This window comes from Phasianus colchicus, chromosome 2 (assembly GCF_987193195.1).
Source record: "Phasianus colchicus chromosome 2, bPhaCol1.hap1.1, whole genome shotgun sequence".
NCBI classification, from domain to species: Eukaryota; Metazoa; Chordata; class Aves; order Galliformes; family Phasianidae; genus Phasianus; species Phasianus colchicus.
In genome coordinates, this window is record NC_143437.1 from 13,901,102 (window position 1) to 13,922,562 (window position 21,461).

At 37.4% G+C, this 21,461-nt stretch overlaps 1 protein-coding gene across 12 annotated transcripts in view; it reads right to left on the reverse strand.

The window, feature by feature from the left end:
- The window catches only part of PLCB4 (phospholipase C beta 4), a 201,971-nt gene that overhangs the window by 103,244 nt on the left and 77,266 nt on the right, over positions 1-21,461 (reverse strand). For 5 of the 12 annotated variants that reach the window (XM_090134833.1, XM_090134828.1, XM_090134826.1 and 2 more), the window contains one exon: positions 6,932-7,021. The exons of 6 other annotated variants lie outside the window; for them this stretch is intronic. The gene's annotated coding sequence lies outside the window, so the exon portion shown is untranslated. Of the gene's footprint in view, positions 1-6,931; positions 7,022-10,821; positions 10,943-21,461 lie in introns of all 12 variants that reach the window. One more of the 12 variants, XM_090134827.1, reaches the window with a different exon arrangement.

Consider the following 21,461-nt stretch of genomic DNA (forward strand, 5'->3'; position numbering starts at 1 on the left):
GCACAACCAGTCATGCCAGCTATTGAGGGGTGGGATAGTGTTCCAAGCCAGCAGCCTCTCCAAATCTCTTCGCAGAATGCATTTTGGCTTATTCAGCTACCCGTAATGTACATGAAAACTTCTGAAGGAGAGTAATTTCAGGTTTTTTATTGCTCCAAATAGATGATCTGACACAGTATTCCGAAAGTGATAAAAAGAAAAGCATTGGTACATAACCTATTTGTCTGATTGCTGTGGAGACAAAAAGGAGAGCCAGTCTGCCAGTATGGTATGGCATACACAGGCTGTTTTGAATGCTTATTTGACATCTCATAACAAAAAGCAAGATTTACAGCATACTCAAAGATGCCATTTATTCAGACCTTTTTGGACCAAATGGAGATGCCAGGGTCAAGGGACTTCTCTGAATTCCAAACATTAAGACATAGCAAAATAAGTCAATGGGAGCTGATAGCTTGCACATCCAGCTGAAATAGATATATAACAGAACATGATCACACCAGTAGGAATATAAGCAAGCAGGGCTCACTGAGGAAAGATGAGCATATATGCATATCATGTTGACATATGAAGACATTCTTAGTTCTGGATAACCATCTGGGAAGAAAGAAATGAAAAGGATCTGTAGGAAAGAACATAAACATTAAAAAGATGAGGAAGAAACCAGCAAAAAAGTGTAGAAAGGGCGGGATAGGATGCCTGATATTGAGATGGGTGTTGATAACATGATGAAATACCAGAGAAGGGTAATGCAACCAAAATGAAAAGGGAAGGTGGCAGCATTTTCACAACACTAGAAGAACACCAGGTAGCAGAGAATAGCTGAAATGGAAATGTTTGGGACAGCACAAGCAAAGCAGTTCTAAGAGATTATTCCAAGTACAAAGCTGAATTTCCACAATAGGGCTAGGAAAGGAAGGAACGGATGGAGGATATTCTACAGAAGACCAACAAAACAACATGCTGGTGTCTGTGGGAGGTGGGGTAAAGAAGAAAGAAGTGGCATAACCAACACAACCAGCACCAACATTCCAGGCAAAAGTAGAGTGGGGTTATTAATGTGGGGATGGCAGTGTTCCTGGAGATAAGGAGTTCAGCATTTCAGCATTCCTCTGTGCAGCAGATAAATCAAGGGGGTGCATGGGTGAGATGCTTGGGAACAGGAAACAATTGATTCTTGACCACAAGGTGGAGGTCAAGGGCAGGGGAGTCTACTGAGAAGTCGAAATGGGAATCAACAGAAGCAACTCGTTACAGCAAAAAGTTGACAATGGGACCCTTACAGAGACAAAAATTGTTTTGCCATTTGCATGGACTGTATTACACTCAAGTGTTCTGTTATGCTTAACTAATGCTGTCACACCCACCTGGCCTCCTACAACTTAGTAACGTGTGGTACACACACTCAAAAAGCACAATGCCCACCAAAATCAAGAGCAGTGTCACATGTGAAGCATAGCAGACCTTGCAGGTAAAAGCAATATCATTACATGTCTAAAACCAGCTTTACCCCATTTATCACCATTTAACATTTCCAACATAGTAATTACCATTGCACAGAATAAAATCTTGGGCCCGGCAGGCTTTTCTCACAAGAAACTTGGTCAGCTAGTTCAGACTGCTTTTCTTCCTGTCACATCCCTATTAAATGCTCCAGACTGTTTAATGTGATAAAAATGTCTAGACTGTTTTTTGACTGAAAGCTTAAAGAAAAGAGTTCTTTGCCCTTGGCTAGCAATCCCTTTCTTTGCTCCTTTCCTGGTAAGCACATTAATGTGCATGCTGTACTTCTGCAGACCACACTTTCTGCATAAGGTAAATGTATTTCTGGTATCTCTATAAATCTTCTGAGGCTTTAGAGACAAGCCCAGGAAAACGTGAAGACTATATACACTATATTTATTTTTGTATAGTGTTGCTTTGCAAGGAAAAATCTGGAGCTTATAATGAAGTGGAAAGGTTGCTGAAGGAAATAAGGTGAAAAAGCACACTGCAGTCCAACAAGAAAAGCAGAAACATAACTGAGGAATCTCTGTAATGACTGATGAAGAACAAGATGCTTCACTAAAACAGGGAATAAAGGTAGAGCATAGGCAAGACATCCCAGTAGGCATGCTAGACAAAGCATTACCAAATGTGAATCAGTGCTTTGAATACTTTATGGTCCCTAGTGGCTCTCAGTCTTTAGCAGCTGCTTATTTTTGTATAACAAAACTTCTGACATAATTATAATCACACTAAACTTAGATGCAAGTACACAATTTATACTAAAAACAACTTCTGTCAGTAAAATTACCCAGCTCAACTAGTGCACACCCTCCAGCCCTTTCTTTTTAGGCTCTATAAATCTGCATCTGTGGACTGGATTGTAGTCAAGGAACAGGTGCATCTGATTCTTGTCAGCATGTGCGACTTGTGTGTTGGAAACGAAGCTGCATACCATGGAAAAAGCTTGAGAAGAAACACTATCCCTGGATAGCATTGATTGTAGCAGGATTCCATAGGAAATACAGCTATTGCCAGAAAAAAATAATGGACAATGTGATGCAACAGAAACATCACTTTGTCAGAGTCACAAATGGCTTGTCAAATAACATAACAGCATCCCACTTCCCACTTTCTTGTATCCTATTTGTTCCCAGACTGAGTAAACTACCTGTTTTTGAAGAGAATTTTCTGATACAACTGTGCATGCAAATAAAAATTTTGGATCAGGAATGTTGCATGTTGATTTAATTTTAATCCATCAATATGGCTTCTGGGTTGTGAAATCCTTTCTTCTTGTCAGTGCACCTCTGCAATATCTGTGCCTGCACCATTCCCATTCATGTCAGAGGGTGTTTTGCACTGTTGTGGCACTTTTGAATTAAATCTTTCCTTGCTCCATATATGGATAGTTTCTCAGATCATCTAAGTGAAATGGTATATGTAGGCAAAAGGGAATAGGGCTCAGCCGGTGTTTCTCTGAAAAGCCATTGTGAGTAACAGTGAGAGAGCTTTGCAAGTTTTTTTATGCTGAGCAGTTGTTAGAAGCCGCCTGAAGGCAGGCACCCTGTCTGTGTTTACTGAGATTGCTCACCAAGTTGCTGGGGAGGTAGGTTTTTTTTGGTAGGACACAAAAAGGAGCAGAGGAAATAGAGTTGCTGTCGCTTCTCCTGAAACAGAAGTAGAAAACGGCACAGAAGCAGATGGAAAATTTTAGAGTAGCATCTTTTCTCCAAAGTCTAAATAGCATGGGCTTTTAAAGGGTTAATTAGTAATGTTGTTCACTGCAAAAGGTAAACTAGCATGCATACAGATTTGTGTGGAAGAAGTAGAAAACTCACTGTGCCCACCTCAGAGCCTCCTTTCCTCAAACCAGCCTTGACTAAGTACAGTAAGGTCACAACTTTGGCCTACCAACACTGCAAAGAGCCAGAGCTAGCTTCATGTGCTATATCCAGTTCATGCCAAAGTAGAGTCCTGGCCAGAAGCAGCATAAAGGAGACTGGTAGCATGTGGCTAAGAGAAGAACATCAACCTTTTCAGTGGCTGCAAGCTGTGACATCAGGCCAGCCAACCTTGTCTAACACATTTTATTGGGAAAAATCATGGTGAATTTGGGAACTGGTTGATTTTTAGTATGCTTCCTCTCATGACTTTGATTCTTCTACAATCCATTTTGTTCCGACTGATGTTCTGATCTACTGCTTCTCAAACAAGTTTGCTATTTCTGTAAGTTTCACAGACTGCTAACTCTGCTTTAATGAGAAATTTACCTGTTTAGAATGTAGTTTCACAACTTGCTTAATGTAATACAAAAAAACCCCAAACAAATTCAGAGTTCACATCTACTGCTACCTTACCTGCTGGTAAGTTGAAACACTTTCAAGAGCTATATTTAAAATAAAATGAAATAAAATAAAATAAAATCCTGCATGACTATAAAGAAGATACAGCAGAACTGCTCAGCAGAACAAAAAAGGACAAAACTATTTATTTACTTGTTTTTAAGATATAAAGGAACCTGATTTTAAAGTTCAGGATGGCAAAAGTCAGGTTGAATACAAGATCTTGCTGGTGCTGAATGTGATAAGTAGTGAAATGGAACTTTCCTCCAGAAATCCAAATTCATACATGAGATAAGAAGTTACTCAAATATGTAAACCCATCACCATGGCAAAACTATCAGGTTTAGGAAAAAAAGGCTGTTCTTTTCAAGCTTCTGTAATTGACAGCACACCGATAAAATTAAGTAAAACTGACTTCCTTTCCTGTTTAGATTGAATTCTGGTAGGCACAAGATAATATTACTTCTGCCCAAATCTACCTTTCTTAGAGTGAGTGGCTTTGTTTTGGATCACAATGATGAAACAGATACCAGGATAAAACTGCTACAAGATACAGAGCTTATCATGTGCCAAAAGGCACAATGACAAATAAGAACTTCAGATATACTGCCTGTACCCTTACGACTGCATGTACCACAAACAGAACTGAGGAGCACAACATCCACTCAGCAATACCAAACTGCAGGGAAAAGCCACCCACCAACTCTGTAGCAGTATCTGTGGCTGAAGTTAAAACACATCAAGAGCATTGCTTTACATATAAGTAATAAAATCTGTTTACTTAATGTTTATAAACTGTACTTGAAAAACATATGCATATGCTAAATCCTTCAAATTTAAGTAAATGTTAAATAATTTAACTCGTTATAAGTATTTACTTATTTGCACATTGCTATTACGAGAAACATCCCTATTTATTCCTGTATAAAAAGTACAGAGGACTCTTGAGAGTGCTATGTCTCAACCCAGGGTTCTGACAACACAGAAATATTCTGGGGTGAATGAATTCATGTTTCCAGCTGGAACTAGGTGCTCCTTCAGTGGCAACACTGTTCAATGTTCAGCTATTTCGGATACAGAAGTTAGTAACAGAGACAAAGCAGCTCAGACTTCAATGGCACATATGTGTTTTATCCCAGCATTCAGTGGGTTCATTTATACTGTGCAACATAATTTGTAATATGCAAGTCAGCTCTGAGCCTTCTGGGATGCTAGAAGCCACCTCACTATGCAGATTAATTTAGCCTGCTTCTCAGTCTACAGAGCTCCATGCTGCTACAGTAAGGCTGCTTTTGGTTCATTTAGAGCTTGCTCAGGGATGTTGGAGTTTTCTACCCTTTACAGTATGTAGGGCAAAAATACCTTCTGTTTTATCACTGTAGTATGAATGATGTTTTGCAGCACGTCTGCTTTCAAAACAAGCTGGCAGAAAGACTGAAAACATCACAGCTTCACTTTGAAGCTGAGGTGATTTTAGACTGCAGCAGCATTCTCACAGTCTCTTCATTAACACTTGTCTTCGTTGAAATAACCATTTGCAGTAACTGAATCCTCTACAAATTACTCCAAACTAGTAGTATTGTCATAATATTCATTTTCACGATATAGAAATAGTACATGCTCCTACGTAACACATCAAGACAGTGAAAATTCAGGTGTCTAATAGGTTTTTGCCTTCTAACAATTAGCCTTTCCTGGTTGGTGCGCTACAAAATAAGATTACTTCAGCAAAGCTTGAGTGAAATCCAAACTCCAGGTTTGTGCTGCAGCCTTTAAAATTGCAAGCTCCCTTCAATAAAAGTACTGTTGAAGGATGAGTTTGAGACTGAAAGCAAAGTCAGGAAACTGAAGGAAAGTCAGCTGTGAGAAAGTATGCACTGAAAAGGAATGGTGCACTCAGCTCCTATACAAACTTGTTCCAATACATAAATCTACCTGCTAGACACAGGTGACAGATCTTCAAGAACATTCTGAATGGCATATCAAACCTGTTTTTTTCTTATTATGTAAGAAATATAAACAAGTATAAATGCTAATAGTCAATGCATGAAGATGAAACAACTCAGATAGCAGGCTGTGATTATAAACAATGTTATAAAGAAGCAGGATAGTCTGGAACACTTGTGAAGTACAAAGGCTGCAAGTTAGGATTCCTCTGCTGGCAGAAGACCAGCCAATAGCACCCTGTGAGACACTGAGTTCCATCACAACTTTCATGTTTCCTGTATTTTCCAAAGCCCTCAAAATAAATAAATAAATAAATAAATAAATAAATAAATAAATAAATAAATAAATAAATCCCAAACACTCCAAAATATTAAGAATCTCTGCATCTATCTTCCACAAAAACGTAAGAAATCTGACTTGATTAACTCTGAAATATCATTAAGATGAAATAAAAATAAATGAATGTAAAACCAAATTTTAGTTCTTGTTTTTTTTTTTTTTTCCCAGTTATTCCCAAGCAGTTTGCAGGGTTTCTTGCAGCTCTGGCTGCATAAAGAGTTAGAAGCTACAGTAGCAACAGGCATTTCTCATCAGTATAATGAACTCTGAGGCGTTTTGCACGCATCAGAGTGATATGAGCCATCTGAAGCATCATTAGAACTGTATTTCAGTCATTTTCTGATGGAGGCAGAGGAAGAGAAGTTGCTTGCCAAGCATTTAGGAGCAGTGCAGAATGGATCTTACAGAAGACAGCTTGTTGGTTTAAACACAGAGAGAGATCTAGTCAGAAGGGCAGATTGATGCTGGATCTAAATTCACTAACCCAGGAAATCTCTAGGTAAAGATTAGCCAATATCATACAGTTTGGTTGTGATAAATTGCACTGCTCTTAATTCTCTTCCACTCAGAATGGTTTTTGTACACTTTTAATGTAGTGAAAAGTTATTTACAGTAGAAAACAGGGCTGTTAAAGGCACAGGGATTGAAAAGCAAATGGACATATGACTTGATGAAGAACAAGATGATCTGGTTTAACATTATTTCCTTCACAGAGCAGTCCCACCTGCATAATGAAAAGAAATGTATGCCTTACTATCAAGACTTACTAAATTGTACTGTCCAGCTTGTTTAATAGGAATACACTAGAATGTTACCTCAAAATGTACAAAATCCTGGAATTTAAGTTGATCTAAACCCAATCCATATGGAGTGTTTTCCTGTACAGCTGATAGTCTGTTTTCTTCCTAACAAGATACAAAAATAACCACTATTAAAGAATACATAGCGGTAATAGACATTGCTAAAATCAATATTAATCAAGTATAATAAGCAACAGAAAAGAAGATCTGGGAGAAATACCGATGGAATGAACTCACAGAGATATTGCTTAAGGAAGGTCTCTGCGTTCTGTGGACAACAGCAGGACAAACTTGATTAAAAATAATTAACAACATAACTACAGTCTTGGACCAATTACACATTCAGTTCATTTTATCATCACAATCTACCTACTCCTTTTATTAGCTAGAAATCAGTTCCATATTGATCATTACGTTTCTTTATATTTTATACAAGAAAAAAAAACATACAAGATTAGAAAATGTAGCTTAATTAACAAGCAGTGAGCAGCAATACATAATAGTTTTAAGAATCAAGCTGATCACATGTAACGACTTTATTTCACTTGGGGTATTTCTGTTCTTGTGACAAATTCTTGTGTTCTATAAACAAACTGGGTACTGCTTCTCTACATAGTGCCATGTTTAGCACCACCTCCTAGAAAGGGTAGAAAAATTGAAGCTAATTTGTTTCATTTTCTACTCTTGTGTAATATAATATTCTCCTGCTTCACAGCAATACATAGTGACAAAATCTATACTTAAAAGCCCTATTTCATTCATTGAAAATAACTGAAATAGATTTATGATGAACAGAAAATGGCAGTGAGTGGTAGAAACAAAAAATACAAAAAATAGACTGAAGAAAAAAATTGACAACTCTGATGAATTTGAAGAGTTTTTGCAAGAAATCTTAAAACAAATGTTACCTTTTTTCATAGTTTGCTCATCTTATTTGTTTATATTTGTTTATATGCTGACATATGCTTAATTATTTCCTTAAAATTAAAATGTTTACATGCAGTAGGATGAATCAAAGATCGTCTTAAATTGAAAAATGATTTTTCATATTTTTATTGTATAATCTCAGCATATCATGCATACATTGAATTTTTCCTTTCTGAGTGAGACGGAAAAGGAAAGGAAGATGAGGTGAAAGAGGGAGAAAAAAACACCGTTTAAATGTTTTCAAGATTTATAGTTCATTTTCTGGTACAGTAATAAATTTGACAATTTACTGCAGTACTCATCAGATGGTCGGAAAGATTCCAAGGAAAACAGACACCTTTCACAGACAGGAAAACGTCTATGAATGGCAGAAGACAGATATGATCTATTTATCATCCACTGGATGCAGAATGGTATTAATTATATATACAGATGGTCTAATTTTACCAGAATACCTGATCTGACATTGCTACTACTGCAGATGTGCTTACAAGTTAAGTACCCACACCTAAACAAAGAGGTGGGACAAATTTGCTCATTTACATCCATACAGTTACGTAATATACAGGAATATTCAACAAGTTGTTCAGTAAAATGATCAGAAATGCCTCTGAGACTCATATAACTCACACCCTTCTGTAAACTTCAGCAAAGCACCACCTGTGCTACTACACATTAAACACACTTGCAAATCTGGTACCATTTGAAAGAATGCTTCAGTCCCTGAAGGCCTGATTCCCGAGTGTACTGAATATATTTCTCTACTATGTGTCTTCTTCCTGGGGTCAGAATTTCACCCGGATGTCCCAGCCCACTCCTTTAATAAACACAAATGCTTGCTAATAATTTTCCTGTGATTTTTTACCAGCTTATTTAGGGCTAATTTTCTGAATATCACACTGCCACAATAAACATAAATTTCTTTAAAGACAGCCTGGACAATTGTTCCAGCTATAAAGCATACATCTTTGATTCTTGTCATCATAGGATTCATCCCAATCAGTTTTGAGAACTATGCCTCCAGAAATGTCTAGCAGACTTCCATTACCATACAAGTTTGAAATAAGCACCATGCTTCTACTTTGTTTTGGTAGTCTTCAATCACAGTTAGCAAAATTGTCATTCCTAACAGTCATGCAAAAGTAAAATTCATAAAGTAATTACATTGGATCAGCCACACTTTCATGTTCATTTCCAGGTTTCTCATTCATTCTTACTCTATGCTTTGAACGTGTTTGGATCCCAAACCAATTTCCTGAGATATATTCCAAAATGTTCAAGATCTAAATGTTGTAGAAGAATCAATTTTTAAGATAAACTTCTCTCAGCTTTGCAATTCCTTCTATATTAAAGCACCTTCGTTAGATACTCTGAGTGATTTATCAGAATAGTCATAACTTGGAAAAAGGACTTCAGTAAAAGTAGCAAGTCTCCATTTCCTATTTACAGAACAATACAGACACATTGGGCAGATGTGAAAGGACAGATTAAAGTTAATATGACTAGTAGAAAGGCATATCAAAGCAAGTGTCACAGCTGCAAGTGGTGAGCTATAATTATGACGAATAAACACTAGCTGTATTTTCACACTATTTTTATCAGCATAAACCTTTTCTGTTCTCTATATGCTTTGAGTAGCTGATTAGTACAGCTTCCATCACTAGATGAAGATCTCAGCTTTTGGGTACCTTTCTTTCAAATTACTTCTCTCAATAAAATGAATAAAGCTTCTCCAAATTCTACAGTTAGTGACTAAAAGATCCAAAATAATCAGGAAATTTTAACTTCTGATGCAATTCCAACCATATTCAAATAGCCTGTATCTTTACAGCTTTAAGATTTTTTTTCATGCATAAATTTACATTTTTGTATAGATAAACTTGAGTTATTCAAGATAGAGAGACTCTTTTGTGCTAGTGAACTACATTCAGTTTTTTACACCAAATGCATAGTTTCTTAAGGATTTAGAAAACTGAGTTTTGGCCAAAGAGATATAGCTGTCCCTGTGTATTAATGTATCATTTACTTATTAATAACAAATCAATAAACATATGATTTCAAGTACTTTTGTTTATCTCTGAATGTTACTGCATAATAAATTCAACTGTTATTTTTGTTAATGTATTTAACTCCATTAAATACGTTTTCAGAATGTATTTTAATTTTTTCCAGAACAAAAGCCAGCTAATTCCGCAGGAATTAAACAAAGGAAATGCACACCTTCTGAATGTCTTTAAGATGAAAGTTTTCATCACAATACCTTTTCCAAAAAATAACAACAACAACAAAGCAAAAAAAACCACCCCCAAACAAACAAAACCAACAAAAAAAAGTCAACAAAGAATGAAACAAAAGATTATGCCTCTGAACTGAAGGAGATTCAGAAAAGTCATCCACTCCATTTCTCTAGGAACAGTCAATCAAATTTCACTTTTGGAAGATGTGAAAGATGAAGTCACATCTACTGAGATGTGTGTAAATATTTCCAGTGCTATGAAAGCTTCAAGTTCTGCAAGCAATCTACTTAGGTATTTCACTGTCCTTTATCTTGAAAAAGTTCTTCCTGATTTAAATAAACTTTACTTTAAAGACTTTCCTAGTTCTTACCCTATCTACCATAGCACATGGATCTTCTCTCTTCCCTTTGCAAAATCCTCTAGAATATTTAATGACAATTCTTAACAGATAATCAATTTTGCAATGATTGTTTTCAGAGACTGAGTTGTCTGAAAGTTACTCAACTGAAAAAATTGTACATAAAGGATGACTAATGATAGAGTTAGCTCCCAGCACACTCACTGTCTGAGAAGTTTAAGACAGGTAGCTTCATACCTCATACCTTAATTGCCTCTTTATGGAAAAAAAAATAATGTCACAAAGGCAATAATAATAAAATCAAACAGAAACTCAGATGCATCAGCAAACAGCATAGTAGAAATGTAATTCCACACTGCTCATGGAAGCAGAGGTGTTTTTACCTGTTTGGTGTGCTTCATCAAATCTTCCTACAAGATCTCCAGATGGCTGGCAAAGACAAAAACATTCCCATGGGAGACCTGAGCATCCATCTGGAGGAAAGCCCTCCAAATCCCACTGGCACTGTCCCAAAGTACAATGAATATCTGTCAGTCTGGCAATCTGTGACTTAGGGCGCAGTATAGAGGTTGATACCAAAACTGGACAGGTTTGAGCTTGCAAAGATGTCAAACACCTACAGCACAATACAGCTAACAGAATGTCCCGGGACCCAGGCAAGATAATACTGATAATGTCTGTTCTGGTAGGGAGTGAGTAGTCATCACTTGCTTTACCATGCACTATATTTGCACAAATGGCAGCAACAGACACCAGTAAATTAAGCATAGAGTTGCCATCCAGTGCATCAGTACACTTTTGCATCTCATAATCAAGGAAACAAACAATTTTGAAGCAAGGGTTAGGGAAGCGAAAACTAAAACAAGGGGACAAAACAAGTACTTGCAATATAATAGCTAATGATTTTCCAATCACTACATCTACTTAAGAATGGCTGGTATTTTCTAAATACATTTTTGAATGACAAATTCGAAACAAACACTCCAATAAATTATAATTTTCTGCTGGACTGTTGGTGCTGTGCTTCATGAAGTCACACTGTAGACACATAAGAGAAAGAAAAGATGAGACAAAAATGATTGCTTAGCAAATGCTCAGCACTACTCAATAGATATTGTTCCTTAGCAATACTGGAGCACACAAAAGCATTCTCAAAGGTGGATTAAGTCAAAAACAAAATGTAGCACTGGAAAAAGATACAGTAACAGTATTTCTAACTGATAATTAAATTAAAATTAAAAACCCAACTGACGATCTGAATGTGAAGACCTCCTTGTCTGTAGGATAAACAATCCCAGTTCAATCAGTCTGTCTTCTTCTATCATACTCTAGTCAATACTATCTCTCTCTATCTCTCTCTCCCCCTCCCCTTTCAACTCTCTGTCCTGGTATCACGCATCCTCTGAAATGCCCAGCACAGGGTGCTATACTGCAACAAATCCTTACCAGGCTCTCATAATCACAATCTATTAGGAAACATGCCAATCCAGTCATAACCATTCATTCAGAAGTAATGGGAAAGAAGGGGTACATTAAAAAATAAAATGAACAAATAAACAAAAACAAAAAAAAAAAACAGAACAGAAAAGAACCCCCCTCCCACACAGGCATCACGTTAGCTTTAGTAATGGAGCCGTCAGTTCTTGATGAAGCCTAGAGAAACCATGTTCTTTTCAGGCTCTTTGAAAACTTACAAGTAAAAACAAGTAAAAACTTACAAGTAGAACTTACAATTTAAAAATTATGGGAAGAATTATGGGAAATTCACACAATTTTAAACAACTTTTTTTTTTTTTTCCCAAGCAGATGCTGTAATTGAAAATACTGATTTCTAGTGCAACCCATAATCAGGATAATTCAGATATACAAGCTCTGTCAGAAATGACAAGCCATGCACATTGTGACAGCTAAGATAAGATACTGAGCCAAGGCACAGAAGTAAACCTGAAAAGCCATATCTCAGTTTATGCAATCCAGTTAGGAATGTTTTGCTGAAAGAATAAGCCACTATAAGTTTGAAAGAAAACTTTTAGATGTTTTTGCTACATAAATACACTATTTTGAAATACGTTCCCTTTTTATCTTTAGCCTCATTAGAAATTAATTATTGTAGGAATAAGGAACTGGAACAAAGTTCTTCAGGAGCTGCAAATTACACTTAATCTTAGTTTAGTGTCAGACTGCTGCTTTTAACTTCTTGAAATAGAAAAAAAGTCAGAACAAGTATACATACAGTCCTTATTATCACACAGCTAACCTAAGTTATAGTACTTACATGGGATTTACCTACAATTTTCAATCCAGCTTCAGCCTACCTTAAAAAGATGCAAAGAATTAAGAATGGCAAGACGTGGGCTTTTTGAGACAGATCTATATATATTCCCATCTGAACAAAGATACGATTAGTAAAGTCCAACCATATCTGCAATATTATGATCTACAAACATCTTTAAAGGGTCAACAATGCAGATTACAACCAATTTCACATTGCTACTATTTATGTTTTATTTTGTTCCTCTCACAATGTTTATACTAGCGTTTATGAGATTGATGCTGCTGAAATAAATTGAAATGAGTCCTTAATCCATGATTTTTGAAAGACAACAAACCATCTCTCTCTGTTCAGGAAAAAAAAAAATTAAAAAAAATGCAATACACTGATCTGCTGAACATAGAATAACACATACTTTTATTTTATGTTTACTGTTTCACTGAGAGAAACCGCTATTGTTCAGCTATGGAACATAACAAACATGAAATCAATACTCTCAATTTGAAAGTGTTAGTTTTGAAAATCTGCATACCAGTCATTGAAACACTCGATGTAACAAGATGGCAGACAGACAACCGGCAATATTTAATTAGTTGATCTACAACTTCCTCCTGATTACCAAGGCCTATTATAATTAATGTGTTGGCACTACTCCTCATGCCTGTCCGAGGCTAAAGGCATGCTTTTTTATATTTGTATTTATTTGGAAGCTGTAGTAAAATTAATAAGTTAATACATACTAAAAACGTTTCTGGGATTAGGATTCAACTACTGAATAGAAACAGAATCCCTTGACCCAATTCCTTTTACTTAGCTTAAATCTGGACACATCTCAATGTTCTGATTTAAATGATTTACACTCAGCCGATCTGACTTGCATACAAACTTTCTTCAAGGAATTTCAGTGGGGAATTAACACATACTACTATTCTCTGACAGTGGCATGTGTTTCAAAACAAGCACCATTCAAAGCTGAAAATCACAAAAATCACACTTATTTACTAAAGTGACAGAGAACTCTAGTTATTTTTAAAAACATAATGAATGCACAAAGATTGATATTCATATGATCACCTCAGTTTAATTACTCTCCCAAGAGAATATCAGATGCATAATCAGAGCCAACTATACTGATTCATAATTTAAACACTTACATAAGATAAAGAGGAAAGCCCACATTGCAGATGGCAAAACTATATGATGCAAGGAAGGTGTCAAATTCAGGTTTACCAAAGGTAAAATTATGCTGAATGGCTTTAGACTTGAACTCCTTTTGGAACACTGCCAAGGATCTAGTATCAAGGGATACTTTAGAGCGGCATATTCTGTATGCAAAAGTGCCAGGAGAATATGTTAGGGAAATTAAATCATTCTGTTCCACTATTCAGCACTTGTGGAAGCCTGAGCAGAGGCTGGTAATTAGCTAATCTGCATGAATGTGTGAAGAACAGTATTTAAAAGAATTCCAGCAACACAATCTTTAAGAAACAAGAGAGCCTGGCCTAACTGGCTAGCTAGCTCAAATATCTTGTCATCCTTCTGTCTGTAGCAGGACAAACCACTTTTAGCTGTACGAGGATGGGTGGCTAGACTTCTGAAAATAGCTACATCTACAGGTAAATGTGTCATTCCCTCACAAAGAATCTAATCAGACTCCCATTTAAGTGGACTGCAAATCTGGATCAAGAGAAGCAGCAAAACTGACCATCATTCAAAATACCCTGCCGAAAAGTAAACACTGTTCTTGTGTTTATCCAACTATCTTCAGGACTGTGCCCAGGAAAAGCACCAGGGCAGTCAAGGCTGAACTCAGGAGATCTCCTCTAGGTGCTACTGAGAAACATGCAGCCTCTATGGATGCTGTGATAGTCCTTGAAAATATCACAGACTTCTTCACTTAACTCACACGAAACAGTAACTGCTAGCCCAGTAATTCAGAATTACTAGGTAACAAGTACTGTATGCTTATACAACGTCATTTTCACGCAGGATGATTTACATCCTAACAGTGCACACCACCTCTTGCAGGCAGAGCTGGAGGAAAGCAATCGCCAGTGTGTGCTGTACACAGACCTGCATCTACAGGCCACTGCTACGAGGCTTCTAGCTTACAGTGTGGGGACCAGGCACCACACCAAATCAGAGGTCTGCTGAAATGGGATTCTCACTTCTCCACCAGTCTCAAAACAGAGAGAGTCTCCTAGGCAGTATTCAATGTACAAAGTCCTGGGTGAAGCTGGGGCTTGGTAAGCACTGTGCAGACACCTCGGAACAGATCTGCTTATCTGACGTTTTGCATTATAAAGGACAGCACTTCCAAACACACTTCACCACCGTTGCTAATTAACTACAAGGTGGAGAAGAAAGTGGCCCTACAATCCAAAGGACCTCTTCATGCTTGTTTGTTACTTCGTTATTCTAAAAGAACACCAAGTTGAAGCCAAGGCATCTCTTCTGGCAATTTGTTTTTAAAATGATCATTCTGGAGTAATTTCCTACAGGTTGTACATTACTATCTCCACAGATTCCCAGATGCTGCAGGTGAAGATTTTAATTTGAAATACAACTATTACCTTTCCTATATTCAACATATTATCTTCCAAAGCTCTAACTCTCCAGTTTCATGCCAAGTCCTGTAGGCAAAATCATGGTAAGTCAAACCTAAGTCCTTAGCTATAATGAAGAATATTTTACATAGAAAAGGATAACACCTTTAACGGCATGCACCTTTGTTTTTCTGTTGCTGGTGTTTTGTACTTGACACTGCAACAACTGTGGTATATTATCTGTCTATAAGCTGGTTGATTCTGTATATGCAACATGCATTTCAGAAGTAATACTTCATACAGCTTCATAACCTTCTTATGAAACACCAGCCCAAAAGCTGCTTTCAAAGTTACACAAACATTACATCCATTTTACTATGCAAACATTCGTTCTGGAATCTTGACATCAAGCAACTAGCTTTTAATGCTTCAACAACATTTGCAAGTTGGAAAAAAATAAAGGAAGAAATGTTCTGCGTCAATAGAAGCCTCCTCTTCATGGAAATAAATGCCAAAAATAAATATGGAATTCCCTCATGTGGCCCTCATGCTTTCTTCACTGTTTTCCCATAGACTTAAAAAACTGTAAAGTATACATTTGGATTTAAAAAAAACATACATAGAAAAATTACGGAGCAGAAGGTAAAAAAAGAAAACAAGAACCAAAAGAACCTACATATTTCTAGTGGATTTTGAGGCTTGTCATTATCTGCATTATGTTCATAGATAATGTTAGTACAGTGAGATGAAGTTAGCAGATTTTATCCAGTTTCTTTAACTGAGAATAGCTGAAAAAACAGAAAAGGTTTTGGGCATGGAACTCATATTTTTAGTACTGAAACAGAAATAGCAAAGTTGGAGCTAAATGGAGATTATCTTTGAGCTTTTTTTGCTTTTAATCTTCTGCTGGTTTTTCTGACAGCATTTGTAGCCACACTTCACAGTGCAGATGAAGCAATTCTCTCAAGCAAGCATATCAGAGGTAAGAAGAAAGTACTGATTTAACTGCTGGGACCCTTCTATGACAAATCACAATTCCAAATTGACTGCAAGTAATTATTAACAAACAGCAGTAGGAAAAGCAGCTTTCCTCTCATATTCCCAAACTGTAGGTGTATAACATAACCCTTGCTGCCCACTTTGCACCCTCCCCAAATTATCTCAATTCTCTGCCTGTCATCATGTTCAGATGTCCACCAGCTCTTCACAGACCTCCCACCTAGCTGAATTAGTTGTTTTCACTGCTGTGATTCAAATCTCTTTGTCTTGACAAACTCTCATACCCATCTCATTTCTTCTTTTCCTTTATCATCACACTACATCTCTTCTTCAGATACAAGTTGCTTGTGTCCTTCAAATTCTGACTATTCCAATTTCTTCTCTCCCTCTCTCATCTTTGACTATTCATGAGCCATTAACAATATATCATACATGGAGGCTTATCTTACAGACAAGGCATACAAAGATTCATGTCAGATCCTGTTTCGATTGCCAGTTTAGCTGCAGGCCCTGTGCCACCCCAAGCAACCCTGCTTATGCTACAACAGAACTATTAGGTAATCATTTTCCAACCTCAGCAGCAGCACCAAGAGGATAGAGGACGGAGCATGCTCACTGATACAAAATCTTCAGAAATTTCAAATTCAAAAATCAACTGAGGATAAAAGGAACAGCATCTAAAGTCTTAAACTGTCAAATTCAAGTGGATTTACTACGGAAAAATAGACATAACTGACTTAACATGACTGACCATTTTATTGAGTACAAACTGTGAGAGTCAGAGAACGTTCATTCTGCAGGTGTCAGAGTATCATCAAGGCTGTTACTAAATAGTAACTCTTCTTTCTTAAGAATCTGTAAATAACAGGTAACTTTCATGACACAGGTAATATGAAAACCTTGCCCTCAGTAAATTATTGATCGTAGAAGTGAAAAGCCATGTAGTAAACAAACTTGATTACAGTGGCATGCAAAATTAACAAAATAAAGATGAGAAATTAACTTACAGAGTCCTGTTCTAAAAGGACAGAATGGCCGAAGAGCGTGGGAGAAAAATGTTTGCATGTTGGCTGGGCCAGCAAAGCTCTACATGCTGAAGATAAACAAGTAGTCAGCCATGCAGCTATCTGCAGTGTACACTTAAAATTGTCTGCTTTCAAATATAAATGTTGGACTCAAAGGGCACAACATTCATGTCTCTAAAGGGAAATTTTGATCTTTGTATTGAGGACTGCCCAAGGAGACACCCAACACCAGAAATCCTAGGTCTGATTCCTACGTAGAGCCCCTCCTAACTTCTGCCAACCAACAACTGACATGGCTACAGATTGAAGTCTGATGTTCCTTTCTAGTTTATGCATCTGTCTTTCCAATATCAGTTTTGCAGGGTTCCTACACACAAATTCTTTGTTGCTTCCCGGAGGAAGGAAATTAGTTTCTAAAAAGCAAAAACAAAAAAATATCAACACCACACACCAAAAAAAAAGAACAATAAAAACTCACACCTGATTTAGGCAGTTTGGCCTGAAGGGAAGGAAGGTCCCTCCTCTTTCTTTTCTTTATAGTATCAGTGATACAATTGAGGTGCTTCACACTGCTGTACAGCCCACCAGTGGAGGTCTCTACACAAGTCTCTGCCATTGGCAAAACCACCCATACAAATAGTAAAGAGAGGACAAAAACTGGTTGTTCAGGCAACGGCAAGGAGGTGGAAACAGACAACTGCCTAGTCCTCTCCATAGCAAACTATTGAAAAGCAAAGAGATTAAAAAAGATACTATGTTGTGTTTGTTGGGCCACAAATTTATATTTGATTAAATAAACTTTGTATTTGGTCACGTAAATTCAGCATACCAAAACACTGCCAAACATGGTATACCAGTAACAGAACTGAGTGAAAAGGCAACGTGTGAAGGGAGGAATGTAGATGGATTGGAGGATACTTGCATATAAAATGTCAATCAGTTATGCAACCATCTGCATGACTCAGTAGATGTGAAAAATTATTCTCCTGAAAGAATGTACTTGAAAATAGTCTCCACAACTTTTCGCTACTCCACACCTCTTCCGTCCATTTATGCACAAGCATACTTCAACACTGCTATGGATTACAGAACATTTCATTAAACCTTAATCTCTCACAGGAAATAAGATTACAGTCTGTAGCTGCTTCAACCAGGCTTCACATCCCACATTGTGCTAGCTCCTGCTATCTAAGTATTAAACTCACAAACCCACTGTGACCAGACCAGACCAGTACTGTGACAAAAACACAGTACTGCTTCATAGAGTTTTATCTCAGAAGAGGTTTTTCCCTCTTTTAGATCAAGTAATAAACAGCCTTTAACACTCTCAGTAACGGCCAGATACATTACAGTATCAGCAGCATTACGGTACCAACAGCCATATAGCACACATTCACGCTACACAATTGGGGTCAGATTTTCAAAGTTGATCAAAACTTAAGACTTTAAGAGAATTTCACTCATTTTTAGGCACATGAGCGAAGTGCCTGAATTTCCAAGTGCTCAGCACCCAGTGAGAACAAACAGTCCTGGTTCATATCACTTGTACAGCAAATAGCCGTTTCTCAGCAGACATTATCAAAAGCTGTTCCAGCTTTGTTCTTTTCAACAGCATTGCTGCTTAATGGCACCAAACATTTCCTGCAAAATAAAGATAGGCTTACTTAGCTTTTCAAAATAATCGATTTGAAAAACTGGGACAGAGAACATTTGGAATGTATTAACAGGTCTTGATCTTTCAGGAGGAGCTGTCAGTTGGTCTGTATGAGAGTAGACCATTCTCCTGCTGTGTAAGCTTGCATTTCAGGAATTTAGAAACTGGCCTGGGTGGAGGAAGGCAAGAAATTCCTTTTCTGCTGAACTCAGACATAAAAAGGATCTGAGCTCAGAGGTACCTTGTCACTTTGCTTTCCAAGAAATAAATTCTCTAAAAAATAAGTATATTTTGCCAATCTGTATAGTCATAAAAATAAGTTTACATAATTTGCTGCTTCTTCTTTACATAGAATATGTTTTTGTTACAACAAAAGTTAAGAAATAAGACCCAAGTATGGTGATTGAAGTGCAGTGTATGTTCAAGAACAGATTGTTCTCTGTTTTTGTATTTTGTCTTCTAAGACGAACAGGCAAAGCAGAGACTTAACACTGTTTACCATAATAACTGTTATTCTGATCATGCCTCAGTATGTGTGCACATATGCACAAGTACGTTGTTATAGACAACGCTGTATAAAAGCAGCAAGTGGCCTAGTGATATAACTGAATCCATCTTAAGCATAAAACCTTAATCTGCTCTTAAAACTTCTATCTTCCCCACTCTCTGGCAACCCTGACAAATCCAAAAGGTATATACCTAATGAGATTCAACAAAGCAAACCCAGATATGTGTACAGACTGGGAGAAGAACTTCTTGAAAGTAGCCTTGTTGAGAAGGACTTAGTTTTTCTTCTATCAGGACTGCTTAGCATGAGCCAGCAGTGTGCACCTGCAGCCTGGAAGGCCAGCATTATCGTGCGCTGCCACAAAAGTGGCCATTGAGGAGAAGGAGGTGGTTGTTCACCTCTGCTTTGTCCTTGTGAGGCCCCATGTAGAGTACTGCATCCAGGCCTGACTCTCAAGTCAGGAAAGATATGGAGCTTCTTGAGAAGGTCCAGAGGAGGGTCAGTCAGAGGGCTGGAGCACCTCTCCTACAAAGAAGGTCTGAGGGAGCTTGGTTGTTCAGTCTGGAGAAGAAAAGGCTCCAAGGAAATCTCACCTCAGCCTCCCAGAATTGAAAAGGAGATAGATTATAAGCAGGAGGGAAATCAAGTTTTTACATGAGTAAACAGTGATAAGACAGGGAAGAGTTTTAAACTAAAGGAGAGGAGATTTAGTTTAGATGTCAGGGGGAATTTTTTCACAGAGAGGGTAGTGAGGGACTGGCTGCCCAGAAAAGTTGCAGATACCCTTTTTCTGGAGGTATACAAAGCCAGGGGACCTGGGGAACCTGATCTAGTGATTCACCTAGAGGTTGGTAATTGCCTATGGCAGAGAGCTGGAACTAGATGTTCTTTGAGATCCTCTTCCAACCCAAACCATTCTGTGATTCTAAGACTCTTCTCAAATATAATAAAACTGGTCAAATTTAAGTAATGCCTGCTGACTTTTACTTTTTACAACCTTAACTTTACAAGAACCCCTAAAATAATGCACAGCAAAGCCACTATTGTGGAACTGGAATAGATAGGTTATAACAGGGAAACAACACTACTTGCAGGGCCTGCTTCCCATTCAGAACTGGCTAAAAGCCTACACAATTTCAGCAGGTCCAAGATAACTTGAGACCTTCTAATTCCTCCCCTAGCCCTTTGTTAGTTCCCCATAAGAAAATGCTGTGCTACTGATTACAACACACAGTTCCTTGCCGATAATCTCTCCAGAGCAGAGATTAATTTTTATAAAACTGAAGGTAATCTTAAAAGTTTTTAAATTCTAAGAGGATCAAAGGGTCACTGTGCCACTTCTCCTCTTCTTACTCCTACTACCTTCCACGGCAGCTCCGAAATGTCAGAGAACTGAGAGCTGTAACTACTAATTTTGATGCCTCTAAATTGCCAATATACTCACACGGAAACCTAAACATCATGCTTAAGACAAAGTAACTCAGTGCAGGCAGAAAATGCCTGCAGTTCAATAAGGTAATACGATAATAAAGAAAATAATGTACAAAAAGAAAACAGCAATGAAAGCTAAAATAGATGGTATAGAAGATGGTACAATCTCAGAGTCTGAAATCATCACATACTGCACTGAGGCGAACTGAAGGAAAACAAGCACACTGTAGAAGTATTACTTCAGCTGAGAGTCAACACAAATCAAAACCAAATTGCAATCCACTGCAATCCATAATGTGCTTTATTTGCCCATAAGTTTATAAAAATGCAAAAAGACAACACTTTTCCACTACAGCAACATACAGCCTTGCTGTTTAAGCAAACTGCACTCAGGTCTTGCTCTTCTCTGACATTGCTAATCTCCATAGAAACCTTAGAATGACAGATGGACTGAAATATTCTCTGTCAGCCCAGAACTCAAAAGTAGTCCAACAAAAGATCTTATATCTCACTTTCTGGCTGTACATTTTCACCACTGAGCACAGTTGAAGAGTTACAATTCCCGTTGCCACTATGAAATAATGCTTT